General features: G+C 48.0%; 1 long non-coding RNA gene across 1 annotated transcript in view; it reads left to right on the forward strand.

Annotated features, from left to right (window-relative positions):
* LOC105718173 (uncharacterized) overlaps positions 1 to 11,020 on the forward strand; it is a 179,766-nt gene extending 168,746 nt beyond the window's left edge. Inside the window, exon 3 of the long non-coding RNA XR_010339778.1 lies at positions 9,522 to 11,020. This is a non-coding gene — a long non-coding RNA (uncharacterized LOC105718173). The remainder of the gene's footprint in view (positions 1 to 9,521) is intronic.
* Positions 11,021 to 18,716: the final 7,696 nt, after the last annotated feature.

Below are 18,716 nucleotides of genomic sequence, written 5' to 3' on the forward strand. Positions count from 1 at the left end.
CCTTCTGTCTGGAATCTTTCCTGGCATGATTCCCAAAGGGGAGAAGAGCTCCTGCCTGGTCTCAAAGTCACTGTTTCTCTCCCCTGACCTCGACCCTCATTGTTGCAGCAGGGGCAGGACTCTGTCTGGCCAGATCCCCCACTTGCTGTTGTTAAATGGGTCATCTGAAGAAAGAGAAGGAAGGGCCCTATGATCGGCTTTGGATGGCCCCTGAGGGACATATCGCATGATAAGGAGAGGGCAGAAGGGAGTCTGGGACTGGAGTACCTATTATCTTTAAAGTCCATCTTTTGGCACAGTCCACCCGGACAAACAAGGGATCCAGGTTGGCTGGTTCGGGAGGGTCTCTTTGATCTACCTATAAGTTAGTGCTTTTCAATGGAGAACCGCAAAGCAGCCCCACCCAGGGCCTCGGAGATAACAGGCTGGTGCAATCACAAACCACCAGCCTCTTGATAATGCCGGGTTTTATTGAGGTCTGGTTTTTGCCCAATGGGAACACATCCGGCAAGCATCAAAGGGAGCAGGCGTCACCCTGTGCAAAGAATCGTGGGCCCTCAGGTGCGTGCACCTTGGGTTGCCTGTGTGGCTGTGTGTGTTCAAGCTGGCCCGTTGGCAATTACCTTTCTGTAGATCAGAGGCCACCAGCCCCAGAGGGGCCTCGACATCTCATGAACTCTGTTCCCTCGTTCTGGCTGGTCCAGCTCCTAAGATGTCCTTGAAAATGGTAACTTTACATCTTAAGTAGGAGGGTCACTCCTGTGTCGTTGTGTCCCTGGCTCTACATCCCAAAGGCAGCTGGCATGAGAAGTTGAATGGTGAGGTGAGGTGGACAGTCAGAGGAGGCCAAACCTAAATGCTTATCAGACTTGTTCCTTTGCAGCCGTTTGAAGGTTTTTGCACGACATGCAATAAACTCCAGGAATGTGTGTGTCCCACCTATTACAGTGGGAGAATAAAGGGGAAGTAGAAGGTGGTCCCTTGGCAATGGAAGAGTTAATGGATGAACTGGGTGAGCTGTGGTCCTGGGGAAGGTCATCCCCACTCACCCCAGGCTGTGCCTCTTGGCTGCCTCATATTTTATCTGGGCAGTCAGGATGCTGTGCACCGCGTATTAGCCTCTGGAGACCAGTGCAGAGAAGCACCACAATACAAACAGAACATCTGGAAGCTTTTTAAGGTTTATTTTTTAACACGTTTGTAAGAGTCAGGACATTTGCACACGAGCTTTACAGGCTGGAGGGAACCCAGGGACTTGAATCAAATGGGAGATCTCTTTGACTTTGTGAGGAGGGGGTGGTGAGGGTAAAGAAAGGAAGGTGGGCCGGGCGCAGTGGCTCATGCTGTAATCCCAGCACTCTGGGAAGCTAAAGCGGGTGGATCACCTGAGGTCAGGAGTTCGAGACCAGCCTGGCCAACATGGTGAAACCCCATGTCTACTAAAAATACAAAAATTAGCCAGGCGTGGTGGTGCGTGCCTGTAATCCCAGCTATTCAGGAGGCTGAGGCAGGAGAATCACTTAAACCCAGGGGGCGGAGGTTGCAGTGAGCCGAGATCACGCCACTGCACTCCAGCCTGGGTGACAAGAGTAAAATGATGCCTCAAAAAAAGAAAAAGTAGAAAAAGGAAGGTGGGACACTGGAAGCGGCCAATGTTAGCGACAAGATCCTATATTCTCCAGACTCGCTTGTTGCAAACAGTGACCTGTTGGAAGTCCTTAGGCACAGAAAAGGAAGCTGGAACAGAATCCTGAGTTCCTTGTCTTTCTGGTCTTGCTGGTATGGAGCAATTGGATTTCTTCTTCCTTGTCCCAATCAGCTGCATTTAAAGGACTCAAAGAATAGAAGGCAAATCCCTTGGGAAAGAATGGACATGCTGGCCCTAAGGCCTCTGGGAGACACACTGGGAGTTGCCTTTTTTTGTATGCTTTATAGACTGGTACCTGTTCCTTTATCTTTCCATCTGGGCTAGCCAGGTGGGGCTGAAAAACGTGGAGTGCAGGGAAGCCGCTGATTCTGGTCCTGCAGTGACTTGGTACACCTGAGACAATGAGAGCCTGTTAGCTTCCTCCTTTTCTCTTCTGCTTCTCCGCCTCCCCTTGCCTCCCTCCCCGACATCCTGGACTTAATGATTCAGGCCAAAGGAAACAAGGAAAAGCTCTGCTCAGCGTTTTAGCAGAGCAGGCTGGGAATGAAATAATGAAGAAAAAAGACAGTCCCGGTAGGAGAAAGAATTTATACGGGACTTAATCTTTCTTCCTAAGGAGAGGGCATCTCCTTATTCATCCCTCCCTCATGCTTTGTCGCTGGTTTCTCAGTTAATTCTCATTTAATTCTTCCTTCTATACTCCACCTCCATGATGGACCCATTGCCAAGCTTATTGTCAGGGCTACCTTAAATGTACGTGAAATCTGTGCTTGCTCAGAGAGCATCCTTGTGCCCATGGGGTTGATCTTGAAAGAGGTCCACGGTCACATGGTTGCCTTTTTTAAGACAGTTCTTTTTGTCAGATGAGCTAGTGTTTAGCGCCTCGTGGGAGCTGGCTTATCGGGTGCTGTGTTTATTAGGGGAGGAAACTGAGGCTTTGTGTGGTTATTCATGTGAGAGGCTGAAAGGTGTCCACCCTGTTCTTATGGGAAATGAGGTGGCACAGCTGCCAGGAATTCCACCCCATCTAGTCACCCATCTGGCAGGTATGACATTGGTTCCCAAGTCTCCCCCAGTCACTCTTATTACAGTTTTTGCTCTGGAACCTCTTACATTCTGCTCATGATCTGGGTTCAGTACCTTCACCAGCTCGGAGCACACAGTTGCTCTTCCGGCTGGCTGCCCCTCAGCAGCGATTCTTAATGTTGGCTGATCACTGGACTCAGCCGGGGAGCTTTCACTGCTGCCTCAGTCCTGCCCTTACAGATTCTGCCTTAACTGGGCTTGGATGAGGCTGAGAGAGTGGGAGTTTGAAAAGCTTCCCAGGTGATTCTAATGAGCAGCCAAGGTCAAGAAAGAACCATTCCTCTGGGACAGTGTTTCTACACTGGGGACAATTTTGCTGCCTGGTCCCTCCATCCCAGACATACCCAATGTCTGAGACATTTTTGATGATCACACCTAGCATGAGGTTGTGGGAACTCTGGCATCTAGTGGGTAGAGGCTGGGGATGGCACCGAACATTGCACAGTGCACAGGACGGTCTCCCACAACCAAGAATTTTCCAGCCCTGAGTGTGCCTAGTTGAGAAATCTTGCTCTAGACTTGTGCTTCTCACATTTGAGTTTGCATCAAAATCACCTGGAAAGCTTATTAAAGCAAATTGCTGGGCTGCACTCTCCGAGGTTTTTATTCAGTAAATCTGGAGTGGAGCTCAGGAACTCTCATGCCTAACAAGTTCCCAGGTGATGTCAAGCCTGTTGATCAGGGCTGCAGTTTGTCTTTGAGTGACTCTGAATCCTGCTTGCCTAGATCTGCAATATATTGTGTCCATGATGATTACTAAAAATCCAAGACAACGGGCCAGGCACGGTGACTCACCCCTGTAATCCCAGCACTTTGGGAGGCTGAGGCGGGTGGATCCTTTGAGGCCAGGAGTTCAAGATCAGCCTGGCCAACACGGTGAAACCCCATCTCCACTAAAATACAAACATTAGCCGGGCGTGGTGTCACATAACTGTAAGTCCAGCTACTCAGGAGGCTGAGGCAGGAGAATCACTTGAACCTGGGAGGCAGAGGTTGCAGTGAGCTGAGATCACACCATTGCACTCCAGCCTGGGCGAGACTCCCGTCTTTTAAAAAAAAAAATCCAAGACAACAATGACCTAACTAAGACAGACGAGCATTTATCTCTCACATTGAAGTCCAGAGGAAGGCCGCTGAAGGCTAACATGACAGCTGTGGAGTTATTAGCCATCCAGGCTCCTGTCATCTCGTTAGACCACCTGACTGCAGGACTTCCGTTTTCCATGTCCCTCAGAGTCCAAGATGATTGCTGGAGCACCAGCCATCATGTCCTCATTGAAAGCAGAAGATAGTAAAGGCAGGCAAGTCAAAACTGGGCTCCATCCAGCACCTTTGGAAGCAGCCTCCCCAGAAGTCCTGCAACACTTCTGCTTACATCTCCTTGGCCAGATCTTCGTCACATAGTCATATCTAACTGTGAGGAAGGCTGGGAAATGTAGTCTTTTTTCTCTGGGCTACAATATGTGAGCTCCAGATGAGAGTTCTATTACTAAGAGGAAAGGATAGAATAGATACAGGAGTGGGAAACTAACAGATTTATGCTCATCTGTGCACACCTACTCTTTCCTCAGGGTTGTGGTGTATTTGGCATCTACCATATTACAGCTGCTTTTCATGATTTTATCTCATTTAATCCTAAGAGCTTTGCAAGGTGGTTAATAATATCTCTATTTTGCAATGATGAAACTGAGGCTTTCAGAGATGAAGCCACCTGCCCAAGTTACAGTCAGCAAATGGTTTAATTTAACAGCCCACTTCAAAGCTGGGGCTACTTTGCCTCAGATGCTCTCAGAGACCTGCTCTTTTCTTGCCGAGGCTGCAGGGTGTTGGTTTGACCTTTCTATGCCAAATTCCAGATCCCACCCCTTTTGCCCAGATCCCCTTAATTGTTACCCGTATCCCTCCTGTGATACTCTCTGCAAAAGTCTCTGGGAAAATACAGACACTGTATTGACAGGATTCGTTTCTTATTGGTGTGATAAATGACCACAAACTTAGTGATCAGATTTGAATGGAGGACACGCAGCAGGTGTCCGCAGGTCGGTGTCTGGGGGAGAAAACCCCACACATTTGGTCACTGATGACTTCTGTGTTGATTCTTGTGGTGTGAGAGCAGAGGAAAAGCGTGGTTGGAGACAGTTTTCCCTACACAGTCGTGATGAGGGCCCAGAGGGACTGACAGGGAAGAAGATGGTTCTCCAGCTTACAGAACTCAGAGAAACACGTTTAGTGGTTTATTCTAAAGGCTACAGGTGACGAGATGCACAGGGTGAGGTGTGAGGGAAGGGGACGCGGAGCTGCCATGCCCTTCCTGGATCCACCACTCCCTAGGAACATCCATGTGCTCAGCTGTCTGGAAGCTCCCCAAAGAACCCTGGCCTCTTGGGGTTTTATGGAAGCTTCATGACATCAGCATTCCTTCCCCCAGGGTATAGGGCAGGTCCCACTCTGGGAAGGTCCTAAGACCCATAGTGAGAAAAGTGGGGAAGATTAGTCCTGCCTTGGGGAAGCATAGTGACTTAAAACAACACAAATTCATTATTTTGCAGTTCTGGAGACCAGCTTCACTAAGCAAAAGTCCAGGCATCTACGGGGCTTCCTTCTGGAAGTTCTAGGGGAGAATCTGTTTTTTTGACCCCTTTTTTGAATCCTTCCAACCTGTTACTTCCATTATCACACTGCTCACTATCTCTCTGGGACCAGATCCAGATCTTCCTCTGCCTCAATCTGTTTTTTTTTTTTTAGGCAGAGTCTTGCTCTGTCTCCCAGGATGGAGTGCACTGGTATGATCTGAGCTCACTGCAACCTCTGCCTCCCAGGTTCAAGCAATTCTCCTGCCTGAGCTGCCTGAGTAGCTGGGACTACAGGTGCCTGCCACCACACCCGGCTAATTTTTGTATTTTTTGTAGAAATGGAGTGTCATCATATTGGCCAGGATGGTTTCGAACTCCTGACCTTGTCATCCACCCGCCTCGGCCTCCCAAAGTGCTGGAATTACAGGCGTGAGCCACTGCGCCCAGCCACCTCTCTCCTATAAGGACACTTGTCATCACAGTTAGGGCCTGCCTGGATAGTCCAGGTGGCTTCTCAAGCTCCTTGCCTTCATCACATCTGCACAGGCCCTCTTGACAGATGGTGCCATTCACAGCTTACAGGGATCAGGATGTGGATATCTTTGAGGGCTAAAATTCAGCCCTCCACAGGAGCCCTCTTGCTACTGTTCTTTCATTTCTTGAACTCCCGACCTCAGGTGATCCACCCACCTCGGCCTCCCAAAGTGCTAGGATTACAGGTGTGAGCCACCGCGTCTGGCCTCTGTTCTTTCATTTCTTAACCCCATCTTTTTTTTCCAAACACAGAATGTACATAGATTTCACTTCTGTCTGGGGATTTTAAAAGAGGCCAGAAACAAGGTCTGCAGGGCAAGGAGACGTGTTGGAGGGTTTGTCTAATCAGCTCCCAGCGGCCATAGCAACAGGCATGAAAACATTCAAGTGGAAGGGACCTGGGGGTGGAGGGAAAGGCAGGGAAGTATCCTGCCCCAGAGGGGTCTGTGCCATCTTGGTCAGGTGACTTAACCTGTGAAGTGATGTATGATGGAGAAGCATAAACAGTAGATTTGGTGGTTCCATAGCGAGCTTTGCAAAGCTTCACTGTAGTTCTAGGGAACAGGATCTCTAGATGCCTTCTAATTCCTGTGTCTCCCGTGGTCTTTCTCCGGGCTAATAGTGGTGTGTCTTGAGTAGAATACAAATGCCATATCTAGAAGAGTTTGATTTGGGGGGAGGAGGGAGAGTTAGGATCTGCTTATGGCCTAACCTCGTTTCCCTCCGCTGAGTGGATTCCCTCATTCCCCTTCCACACCCCCCTTGGCTGGGCCAGCCCTGTTGGGACGAGAGTCTGGGGTGTTGTATGTTTTGCTTTTTATTTTATTTTGCAAATGCCTCACAGCATTCCCCTCTGTGTTTAATGTCCCACTGCCAAGTGCATGCAATTGCCTAGCAACAAGAAGGAAGTCCCTGTGTGATTCACCCGGCTGTTGCCAATTAATTTGCGAACTGCATGCATCTCCCAGGGGAAAAGGGCTCTCTCAGAGACAGCTCAGAGGGCCGCTACTACCCAGGTGGAGAAAGGAAACCAGAGAACGGTTAGCAGAACTTTGGGTTTGTGTGGGTGTTTTCAGGTCCAGATGAAAGGGCGTGTCCAGGGAGCCCTGGCAACACCTGGGCAGAGACTCCTGGCTTCCTTCTCGGCCACCAATCAGAGAGCTGCCCGGAGCACACAGATGCTTCTGTGTCTGCACATTGGTTGTCTTTTTGTTTTTTTATTCTTTTAAAATGCAGACTCTCCTGTCCCAGTTTCTCTGCAGAGAAATGTCTTGAGCCATCTTCCTCCTCGTCAGTCCCTCCCAGGCTCTCATCGTGACTGTGTGGGGAAAACTCTTTCCAACCATGCTTTTCCTCTGCTCTCACACTGCAACAGTCAACATGGAATATGTCGGTGACCGAATGTGTGCAGGTTTCTCCTCGATACCAATTCAATTCTGATACCATCTACCTGGAGATAGCATCAGGTCCCATGGATTGAGGACTCAGCATCCAAGACTGCCCTCGCTTCCCCAGATGCCAGTTGCCATTCCAGGCCTCTGGAACTTCTCACAGACCAGCTTCAAGTTGGGGTTCCCATGACTCCTCTCTTTGAGTTCTATTAATTTGCTGGAGCAGCTCACAGAACTCAGGGAAACTCATTTAGTGGTGTAATCTAAAGGCTGTTAAAAGGATACAGGTTAAGAAATGCATAGGGTGAGGTGTGGGGGAAGGGGCACAGGGCTTCCCTGTTCTCCCTGGATGATTCACCCTCCGGGAACCTCCATGTGCTCAGCTATCTGGAAGGACCCTGAAGAACCTTGTCTTCTTGGGGTTTTATGGAAGCTTCATGACGTCTGCATTCCTTCTCCAAAGTATAAGAGTATAGGGCAGGTTCACTCTCTGGGGAGGGGCTCAAGACCCATAGTCAGAAAGGTGAGGAAGATTAGAGTCCTGCCTTGGGGCAGGTGAAAGGAGGGCAGGAGGGGGATTCTGTTTCCCGAGGTCCAATACACCTGACATTATAGCAAAAGACTATAACAAGGGCTATGGGAGTTATGAGCTAGGAACTTTGGATGGAAACCTCTGTGTGTGTGTGTGTGTGCGTGCGCGTGTGCGTGTGTGCATGCACGCATGTGTACGTAATGACACCACCGTGTCGTTGTCTCATCTCTGGCCACTAGCGCCCTTCTTTCTGGGTTTCATGGCCGCTGCACACATCCGTACCAGGGCCTCAGCTAGAGCCCTCATGAAGGAGAGTCCCTTTGCACCAGGTTGAGCGGGGCCTCCAGGTCTTTTGAGGGACAGAAGGGGCCTGTTGGTTTCCGAATGCCTCCAGAATCCTTGGTGCATTTCCCTCAAGGCCCTGCTGTCCTCTGGCCCTATGCTTGCCTAAGGCAACCTTTGATCCATGTTATGTCTCCATTATGGCCTGTGAGGGTGTAGTTTGCCTGTCTGGTGGAATTCTATATCCACAGCATCTAATCCAATATGGTACTTGTGAATGCATGGGTTTGTGGTTGCCCAGGTTGATAGTGATGGCTGGAATCAGAGACCCAGAGGGCAGCCTCTTTGGTAAGGCCTGTGTTATCTATATCTGTGAATGGGCCTGATAAGATTTGGCTTTGTGTCCCCACCAAAATCTCATCTTGAGTTTTAATCCCCATAATCCCTCGGTGTGCAGGGAGGAATCTGGTGAGAGGTGATTAGATCATGGGGGCAGTTCCCCCATGCTGTTCTCGTGATAGTGAGTGAGTTATCTCGAGATCTGATGATTTTATGTGTCCGGCATTTCCCCTGCTTGCTCTTCCTTCTCCTTCCGCCATGTGAGGAAGGTCTTTGCTTCCTCTTTGCCTTCTGCCATGATTGTAACTTTCCTGAGGCCTCCCACTGCATGTGGAACTGAGAGTCAATTAAATCTCTCTCCTTTGTAAATTACCCAGTCTCAGGCATTTCTTTATAGCAGTGTGAAAACAGACTAATACAAGGCCCCTCACTTGTACTGCTGAGACTCATCAGTTTTAAAATAGGGTAGTCTCCTGAGGGCCTTTGGTGCTATTCAATATATTTGCTTCTCAGTGATGGAAGGTAATGTTGGGGGGTGAAAATCAAGGAAAGTGTCGTGAGTCCAAGTCCATCTTAATTTATTTGCTATCAGAATTAGGGAAAAATAATTATATCTAATGGTGTCTTCCCATTTCCTCTGAGCTATCAACTCAGGGTAAGTTCCTAATTCATTGTTAAGGGTGTTTCAGGAGCAGAGAGAAGTTCCTAGTAAATCCTAAACATTAGGATTAGAAACCAGAGCCTGATGTTCTGTAGCAAGAACACCGGCACCCTCTATGTCTCAGCTTTCCGCTATAAAGTAGGTGATCTACCACCCCTGAGCTCCCTGCCCCATAAATCACAGAATTTTCCACTTCCTCTGGACTGGCTGTGCTCAATGGCATTTAAAAAAATCAGCTCTGGGTATCGTGGTGGGATTTGTGTAGGAGGGTTCCTGGTGATGATTCAGTGGATGGATAGTTCCTTGAGAGGTATAAATAAGCTTTTTTCCCCCTACTTAACTAAAATACTGTTTTTTGAAGTATATGTTCTGTTCAACAGCTAAAAACCTTATGAACCAAAGACAGTAACGTGATGCTAGCTTCTGAAAGGGCAGAAGCTAGAATCTAACTCTCATGCTGTTTTTTGGTCCACAGGATGGGAAGGAGGACTGATCAAGGGCTGCTCTCCCTCATCCACATTCCCACCAGGAAGCTTAGAGGAACCCATGCATGCCACCTGGACCCCCTGGAAGGACCTGGCTAAGGCTAGACCATCTCTTGAGAGGCAAGAGCTCCAGATTTGATTAAGAATTCTTGGCTGGGCATGGTGCCTCATGCCTATAATCCCAACACTTGGAGGCTGAAGTGGTAGGATCGCTTGAGCCCAGGAGTTCAAGACCAGCCTGGGCAACAGGGGGAGACCCCCATCTCAAAAAATATATATATAATAAAAAATTAGCAGGGCATGGTGGCATGTGCCTGTAGTCCCAGCTACCCAAGAGGCTGAGGCAAGAGGATGACTGATATCTGGGAAGTCAAGGCTGCAATGAACTGTGATCACCCCACTGCACTCCAGCCTGGGCGACAGAGCGAGACCCTGTCTCAAAAAAAAAAAAAAAATCTTAAAAGAAACCTCTGTATTTGAGGAGCCATTTGGGTAGAAAGCAAAGACCCTGACACTGAGAAATAGTCTGACCTGAAGGAGCAGAGGGATGCAATGCTGGAGGTGACCTACAGTTGGAGAAGCCTCATCATGCCAGACCTCGTCCTTCTTCCTTGTGGAAAATGTTTCCTCTGCTGCTACTGCTCATGAGACTCTTCCCTCACCCCGTCCCAGGCAACCAAAGGGCTTTCTACTACACCCTTTCTTGCCCCCTGCCTCCCACGTCTGCTGTGCCTTTGTACTTAGCAATTCTTCTTGTTTTCTCCATTATCTTCCAGCCGGATACAGAGTGAATAGTTAACCACACTTAGGTCAAATGGGATCTTAATCTTTGTTCCTGCTCCATCTAAAGAGGCCAGTGTTTTGTGCATTGCAAGCAGGCTTGGAGTAGTGACTCTTCTCATTTGCTTGGTATCTGGCCACCAGTTTCCAGAATAATACACAGATCAGTGCAAAGGTTCATCAGGCTCTCAGACCTTAGTGCTGTTGGAGATGGCTTCAGCAGGGGAACTGATGGAGAAGACTGGTGTTCTCCATCCTCAGCTTTCTTTGCTTGGATCACATACAAGTGTACTTTTGGAAAGGCAAAAAGTGAACAGTGTTGCTCACTGCAGCCATCTTCTGTGACACAGATGTACAGTCTGCTGTGAAGATCTTCTCTCAAGTGGCAGTTGGGGGTCCATGCCAGATCATGATGCTTCATGACAGACTAACCAGCTACCAGGGGTGGTGGAGCTTAGTGAGGACTGAGGACCCTCCTCCTCAGTGTGTGCTGATGACACATACACGCCTGACAATAGCTGGAGTCTTCTCTGTTCCTTTTACCCTGTAGCCAACATACGCATGACTTAAAACACTTCCTAAATATCTGTCATGGTTCACCCTAGTCCAAATGCAGAGTCAAAGCTGTTTGTACTTTATTATTATCTCCAAGGGGAATAGATGGCTTGGTTTTTGCAAAAAGAATTAAAGGTTTTATATATTGCAGTTGATGTGCTTGTACGACCATTGAGTGACGTCGGTTTCTTCTAAGTAGAGCAACGGGGTGCTTGTGGACATCTCAGATTCATCACAAAATGATTGAGGAGAATCTCTTGAAGATGTTTAGAGCTATTGAAATTTACAGACTGTTGATGGGCTTTCACCTTCTTTCCTTCCTTGACACACAGTTACAGGCAATGTATTCCTTGGATTCTTAAAGGTGTCAAGGAACAGAGATCATAAATGCTGGTTTATTCCAGAGTCGCAGTGATGGTAAGGTAGACAGGAAACAGTCCCAGCCACTGCCTTGCTAAGCCTTTTCAGAAAGCCCAAGGTCATTCAGCAGACGCAGTAGCACTAGTTGGTTTCCAAGGATAACAAGAGCAATCACATATGGTCATCTTGGTCCTCTGTTCAGTAGCAGGGTTCACTGCCCCTGACTCTAGAACTCTGCTGTTGTGATGAGCTGAAGGTGACCTACTGTCCCAGTTTGCCCAGAACTAAAGGGTTTCTTGGGATGAAGGACATTCAGTGCTAAACCTGAGATAGTCCTGGGCAAACGAGGACCACTGGTCACCCACCTGGGTGACTCAACGACCCAGCCTCTACTTTGCTACTTATATAACAGACTGATGCTGTTGATTGGTTTAGCCAATCTGCATTTAGAGCTCTTGCCTCTGGTTACTTCTTTGGCCCTCGGACAACCACAGACGGATGCCATTGGATCAGGTACCAATGCCAACCAAATCAATTGTTTCCAGGATAGTAGGGTTATATGAAGAACCAGCTGAGACCACATCCTTCTGAGTGTTGTGGATGGTGGGCATGGCAGGCCTTCAACATATCGGGGATTCCTCTCCAGTACAACCTTACTTAGAAAGGAAGAACTAACTTTCTCATGACAAACGAAACAGTTCATTAGGAAACAAAACTAATACAACAGCCCCTGGGAACTGAGGAAGACAGACTGTAATGTATGTGCAAGCACACACACACACACACACACGCGCACGCTCTCTGTAGGATAATGAGCCAAGACTCCAAATCTGCATCTTTGCTAGACAGAGATAAAGAACTAAAATCTTTGGGATGGTGTTGTCTGGGGAGCAAAGGAGTTGGCTAGAGGACTTCCTGAAATTCCTTTGAACTCTAGAATCTTTTAAAATATCAAGGGTGTGTAAACTGGGGCTAAGTATGTACATTCTCTCTAAAGTCTCCTAGATAACCTTTGAGTTCAACTCAGTGTGGAGTGGGGCCTCCCAGGTTATACTTACCTTTCTAGACACTGACTTTATCTGGGATGAGGGGGCAGAACTTGGAGGTGGTGATCACGGGGGCGGGGAGTGGGTGAAGGAAGAGTCGCACCAGCCCAATTTTTTTGGTCTTCATAACAAGTAAGAACAACTTGAAGGCAAATTACAGGTTCTTTTGCAGGCTGGAAAAAGCCAGGTTTTCAGGATTGTGTGGCATCCTGAAGTTGCTGCTGCTTGTCACGGCATCTTACCTCCATCTTTTCTGCTGAAAGACAGGCATGAGTGTTTGCAGTGCTGGAATAGGGGCCTTCAGATCATTTCATTCATCCGGCATGGCAAGGCCACAGGGAGGGAATTACACGCTAGGGTAGGGATGAACATGCAGGCGTACCATGCACCTTGGTGTTTGCCCCCGTAGCGATTCTCACTCACTACCTCACTACCATTGGAGAGATGCTCACCACCTCCTCGGGTGCCATTTTTCTTTTTGAAAAGATGAATGCATTTTAGATGATCCCTTCATTTATGTTCCACTTTCAACCTTTGGTTTCAAAAGAAATCCTGATCTTATGTCAAAGGCAACAATCTCCTCTCTCTCCCTCTCCCCCGACCTTCTCTCTCTCTAGCTCACTCTGCCACCCAGGCTGGAGTGCAGTGGCACGATCTCAGCATTTTTTGTACAGACAGGGTCTCACCGTCTTGCCCAGCCTGATCTTGAACTCCTGGACTCAAGCAATCCTCCTGCCTTGGCCTCCTGAAGTACGTGAGCCAATGTGCCTGGCCCTCTCTTTTTTTACCTCCTCATCCACATGCAATCACAGAATTCGAGAGGCTGAAGTGGTCTAAAGCATCACTCTTCTCTAGATTTATCTCTGACTAATGCAGGAATCTCCTTTCAAATCTGGCAAGGGATCAGCCAGCCCAGGGGAGAGAGGACTATGAGAGAGGCTGAGGGATGCCCAGCCTGATGGGGAAGCAGATGAGTTTTAAAGAGTGTTTATGCACTGCCGAGTGGCCACCGATGTCAATTTCTTAATGAGATTTTGTGCTACATGCATTTTGCCCTCTCGCCATATCTCTCAGTCTCCTATTTCTGGATCCAGATAGTTATGTTTATGCTGGTTAAAAAAAGAAAATACAGTGCAGGGAGGCAGAGAGGTCTAAGTTTTTGTCTCAGAAAGTCCCTCATCATCTTATTTCCTTCCATATAAAATGACGGGTTCGGGCCACACTCCTGGGACCTCTTCTATTAATAGTTCTGACATTCACGATGCTGGCATATTTGATGGATAAGCTATCAGCCTTCTAGGAGTCCATGTCTTAAAGATTTTCTCGGGTTTTAGGTCTCATGTGAGAATAGTGCAGTAGACATTGTCCAAGGTCCAATATAAAGTGATTTCATCTTGCCTTAATTTCATTATGAACATAACTTAATTTCAAATTAGTTCCCCGCTGCCACCCACCCCACCCCAATTTTGTTCAGCCTTGCCTGTGAGGTTTTCCATGGCGTTGGAACTTGATCCACAGGAGAACTTTGATCCTCTTCAAATGGCCCTGGAAACCCATGTGGGAAAATATTAGTCATGTTGACAAGAGAGAGGAGGTTCTTGCGGTGAAACAGTTCCCTCTGCTCAGGAGGCTCCCGTTTAAAGGACTTCAGGGTGACCTTGGAAGTGGCCACTGACCTTGGGTAAGACCCTTATATGCCAGGCTGGTGGAGAACAGGTGAAGGGAGGCCTGGAGACAGCCCTGAATTTGAGGGGTCTGGACACCTGGACACTGGCCCTGCCTCGCTTCAACTAAGTCTGGATCACATGTAAGTCAATCCAGGCCTTTTTCTGGGTCTTAGTTTTCTCATCTATAAAAGGGGCAGAGAAGGGATAGGAATTGGTCTTGATCCTCTGAGGTTCCTGCCATGCCTCAACTTCTCAGCCTTGCCTGGCCCCGCTGGTTCCTGACAAGTAGTACCCCTTCTCTCTTTGGCTGTCCAAGTTAGAAACACGGCTGTCCGGGAAGTCCATTACCAAAGAATACTTCAAAGCTGTTTGCACGCATTGTCAGTTGCACTGAACGTGAGTTTGTTGAGGGAGAAGGTAAATAGACATACAGGCTGATGACAGGAAGGGGTGGAAGGGGGACCGCTATTTACCCCCAGGGTGGTTGGGAGGGAAATAAAAAAGAAACCCTGCCTGCCGTTTTGACCAATAAATAAAAACTGGGAGCTCTGCGTGGCTAAAACCGTAGGGGATTTATTAGTTTGCTTAGTGAAAGGCAAATATTAAGTCTTAAGTTGACCCGTCCTGGGACCTGCCTTTTGGCTTTTGTATGCCGTGCGGCGCCGATCACTAGGCCCTGGGGTTATCGAGTTTTACTAGTTTTTTTTTAAATTGTTTTCCGTCTCCGTCTTTTCTTCCTCTTTCACCTGCCCCTTCCCAGTGTGTCCCGCCTTTTTCGGTAACTTAGGTCTGGGTTTTGGAGGGGTGAGAAGAGCAAGGGTGAAAAACATATCCTGCTCGTAGAACCATCTCTGGGATGTGGTGGCTCAGGGGAGTGAGCCCAACAGGTGGTCCTCGTGGGTCCCTTCCGTCCTCTGTCCTGGGCTCTTAATGTTAGGTCCCAGGTGTAAAGCAAAGGCCTTGTCCCTCATGAAAATGAGCGTAATGACAAGCACTGGAAAGTAACAGAGTAGGCCTATTTCTAAATTTTAACCTTCCTATCCCATGTGAGTCTCCATACCCACCCATGGTAGATGACTTCAGCCTGAAAGAGGAAGTGCTCGAGGTGGGGCTGTGCCCGTTAGGGTCTGAGCGGGCCTTGCGACTCACTATGGAGTGAAATACTGGCACAAGAGGGGCTGGATGGACACTGAGTCTATTCAGTTTTCAAGTAGGAGCTGCAGTGAAACTAAATTAGATGTAGCATTGTTTATCCTTGGCTTCAAACATCCCCAGCACAATCTAGGCTGTTCTAAAGCCCTGCAGTTTGTGGGTGCTAAGGTCTCATGGGTGGTGCTTGCTAACAGCCACCACTGTTGGGTACAGCACAGCAGGACACACTCCTCCATGCCAGACCCTTAAGTGCCCGTTTCCTGGTCCACCCTAGTGACTGTCCAGGATGTATCTTACTCATCTACCTGGGTACTACTTCCCACTCACCACCCACGTTCTAGAACTGCTTGCTTCAGAAAGTTTCTTGGTTTCTTGCACATTCCAGTCATGATTTTTTCTTTTTCGAGATGGGGTCTCACTATGTTGCCCAGGCTGGTCTTGAGCTCCTCCACTCAAGCAGTCCTCCCACCTCAGCCTCCCAAAGTGGGATTACAGGTGTGAGCCACCATGCCTGGCCCACGAATGGTTTTTGATTGAATTCAGCATGATTGTTAATCCTTTGGCAATTCTTCAAAAAGAGTCTATTTTGTAAAGGATAGACGTTGGGCACCCAGGCTACTGAAATCCTACGAATGCTTCGAGGTGCATCTCAAATGCTTCCTTCTCTCAGAAGCCTTCCTGGATTTCTCCTTCCCTCTCAACCAGTTGTGACCTCTCCTTCACATATTCTGACATCTTATAGGTACTCAAAAAAATGCCAATCTTCCTTTCTTGACCACAGCACTTTAGTGTCTCATTTACTGCGCTTATAATGGACTTACTTTGATACCCTCTTCTCTCCCAACTCTCTTTTTCTCTCTTTTATAACAACAGGAACTGAGTCATTCCTTACTCATTGAACATTATCCCTGAAATGCTCCCAAATGTCCAGGATCACATGGCAAGCACTGTGATGGGCATGTCATGAACTTCTCATTTAATCATCGGCAAACAGAGACTTTACAGGAATCAATTGCTTTGACCACGTCTTTTATGTGAACTTTGGGATTCAAAACCAGGGGCACAGACAAGCTCAAATTCAGAGCTCGTGAAGTTGCAGCACGGTGGCTTTTACATGGTCGGATGTACAAGAACGACGTTAAGCTGACTTTTCCTATTACGAACCTGTTGTTGTGTGTACCACCAAATTTGTGTTTTTCACTTGCTCAGGAGTTATCAATAAAGCGTTTTCCACTTTGGGAGGCCAAGACAGGAGCATCACTTGAGCCTAGGAGTTTCAGACCAGCCTGAGCAACACAGGGAGACCCTATCCCTACAAAATTCAAAACAAAACAAAACTAAAAAACAAAACAAAAAAACAAACATAGCTTCAAGTGTGGTGGTGCATGCCTGTAGTCCCAGCTACTTGGGAGGCTGAGGCAGGAGACTCAGTTGAGCCTGGGAGGAGGTCGAGGCTGCAGTGAGCTGTGACTGAGTCACTGCACTCCAGCCTGGGTGACAGAGCAAAATCCTGACTCAAAAAATCAATAAAGAAAGAAAGTGTTTTATGAACATCAGAGAAATTTGGTTTGTTGCCTGGTTGGTTGCTTTCCATGTAGAAACTCTTCTTGAAAACAGACGTGTATCTGATTTTTGCCAGTTACCCCGAGAGCTAGTTTCATTTTTAAGGTGGAAAATAAAAATATCAACTCAAAAGTTTAGATCAAAATTTTTAACGAGTTTCTCACACTGAGCACTTACCTGAAGCAAAGAAAAAAAAAAAAAAAAGAAACCGTAACAAAAGAAACAAAAAAAGAAAACTTCTAAAGAGTTTCGTTCACCCTGTCTACTAGGGAGAACTTCGAAAGAAAAATGGATCTGCCCATTAATATCCAAATAATTTCACTCTGTCTGATAGTGAGAACTACAGAAAATACAAACAAAAGGGACCTGCTCATTAATAGCCAACCTCACAGGTGGAGAAGTTGGATATTGATAGGCAGATCCCTTGCCATAAGAACTGGATGTAGTAGGTTCAAGGGGCTTACCACCTGGGGACCAAAGGCCAAGGGAGAAAAGGGACTGCTCAGGGGCAAGCAGGCCCTGGGAGGAAGAGTCTGTCTCCCTTGACTCCTGAGTTCTCCTCCTGGGGGGTTGCCGGGGGTGGGGGTGGGGAGGGGATAAAGGAGGATAGAAGAGAACAGAAATGTAAGTCCCACCATCTTGCCCAGCCTGATCTTGAACTCCTGGGCTCAAGCAATCCTCCTGCTTTGGCCTCCTGTTTTGGAGAAGAGAGGCACTGAAAGGTCACCCCATTCTTAATTCATACACGCCAGTAACATAAGAGTTTGCACTATTCTTAGTTCACCAGTAAAACAGGAGTTTGGACCAAGAGGATGTCATCTGTGAACCGCAGTCACTAGGCACAGCTTCAGACATGAGCCAAGATCAGGCCATTCAGGAAATCATGATGTTCAGTGGTTTCATGCAGCTTTCCAGTTTTCAAGCTCTTTGTAAAGCTTCTCACTGGAATCTTGCAGTGGCTTTGGGAGAAGGATAGAGACCTGGTTTTGTAGGCTGAGGGAGGTATGCCACAGGCCTCTGTTCCTAAGGGCAGTGTTGTGGTTCTCTAAGTATCAGTCACCATAGGCTGCTGTAACAAAACACCCCCATATATCAGTCCCTTCACCTGATGAGTTTTTCTCATTTACACATTAGTCAAATGTGACTTGGCAGTCATGGGGTCTGGAGGCTCTTTTTCATGCAGAAATTCAGGGACTCAGGTTCCTTCTGTTTTAGAATATCACTACCTTCAGAGGCGTCCTCTTCTACCAATGAACACAGAGAAAATGCAGTGAGAGGACATGCACCTATTTGACTGTCTTGGCCTGGAAGGGACACCCATCACTTCTGCTCCCCTTCCACTGGCAGGAATTGATCCCAAGGCTCTCACTGGAAGCAAGAGAGCTGGGAAATGTCCAGCTCCGTGGAAGGATGGGGTGGAGAACAGGAGTGTTGGGGAGCAGTTGCAGCTCCTGCCATGCAAACTGAATCCCCTGGGGCTGCTGAGGTGCAGCTTATTGGCCTCTGTTTTGGTGGCCATTGAGGCTCGTGAGTCTGGCCTTCTGGATGCCTCATTGTCACAAGCCTGAGTGTGCAGGCTTAGAGCTTTTCTACTACGAGGCTCAGAGACTTGAGGATTCCCACCCAGGCTTACTGGATCTCAAAGAGAAGCAGGACGGAGTCATGGTGGAGGACAAAGGCTCCAGTCCAGAGTCCCTGGGCCTGAGCTTCCTCACTGACCCCTAGCCGTGTGACCTCCAATGAGTGACCTAGCCCCACTGTGCTTCAGTTTCCTTCTTTTAAACTGCCTCCTTGGGTGGCTGCAAAGTTTGGCTGAGCTATTGCAGGTGCAGCTCTTGGGGCGACGCCAGGAGCACAACACCTAACCATTGTGGTATCGGAGCTCTCTCTGTACTCTGAATGTGGTGCCATCGGGGCCCTTCTGCCGTAACTCTGCCTCAGATGACCTCTCTGCCCAGATGGGAAGAGGAAACGTCAAACGTGAACTTCTGCATTGTGTCTGTTTTGTCTGGCTGCGGGAAAGTGTCGCTGACTCTCGCTGGCTGTGGTGGTTTTGTTTAGT

Source organism: Aotus nancymaae, unplaced genomic scaffold, assembly GCF_030222135.1.
Source record: "Aotus nancymaae isolate 86718 unplaced genomic scaffold, 86718_ANA_hifiasm-v0.15.2.pri h1tg000089l, whole genome shotgun sequence".
Taxonomy (NCBI): Eukaryota; Metazoa; Chordata; class Mammalia; order Primates; family Aotidae; genus Aotus; species Aotus nancymaae.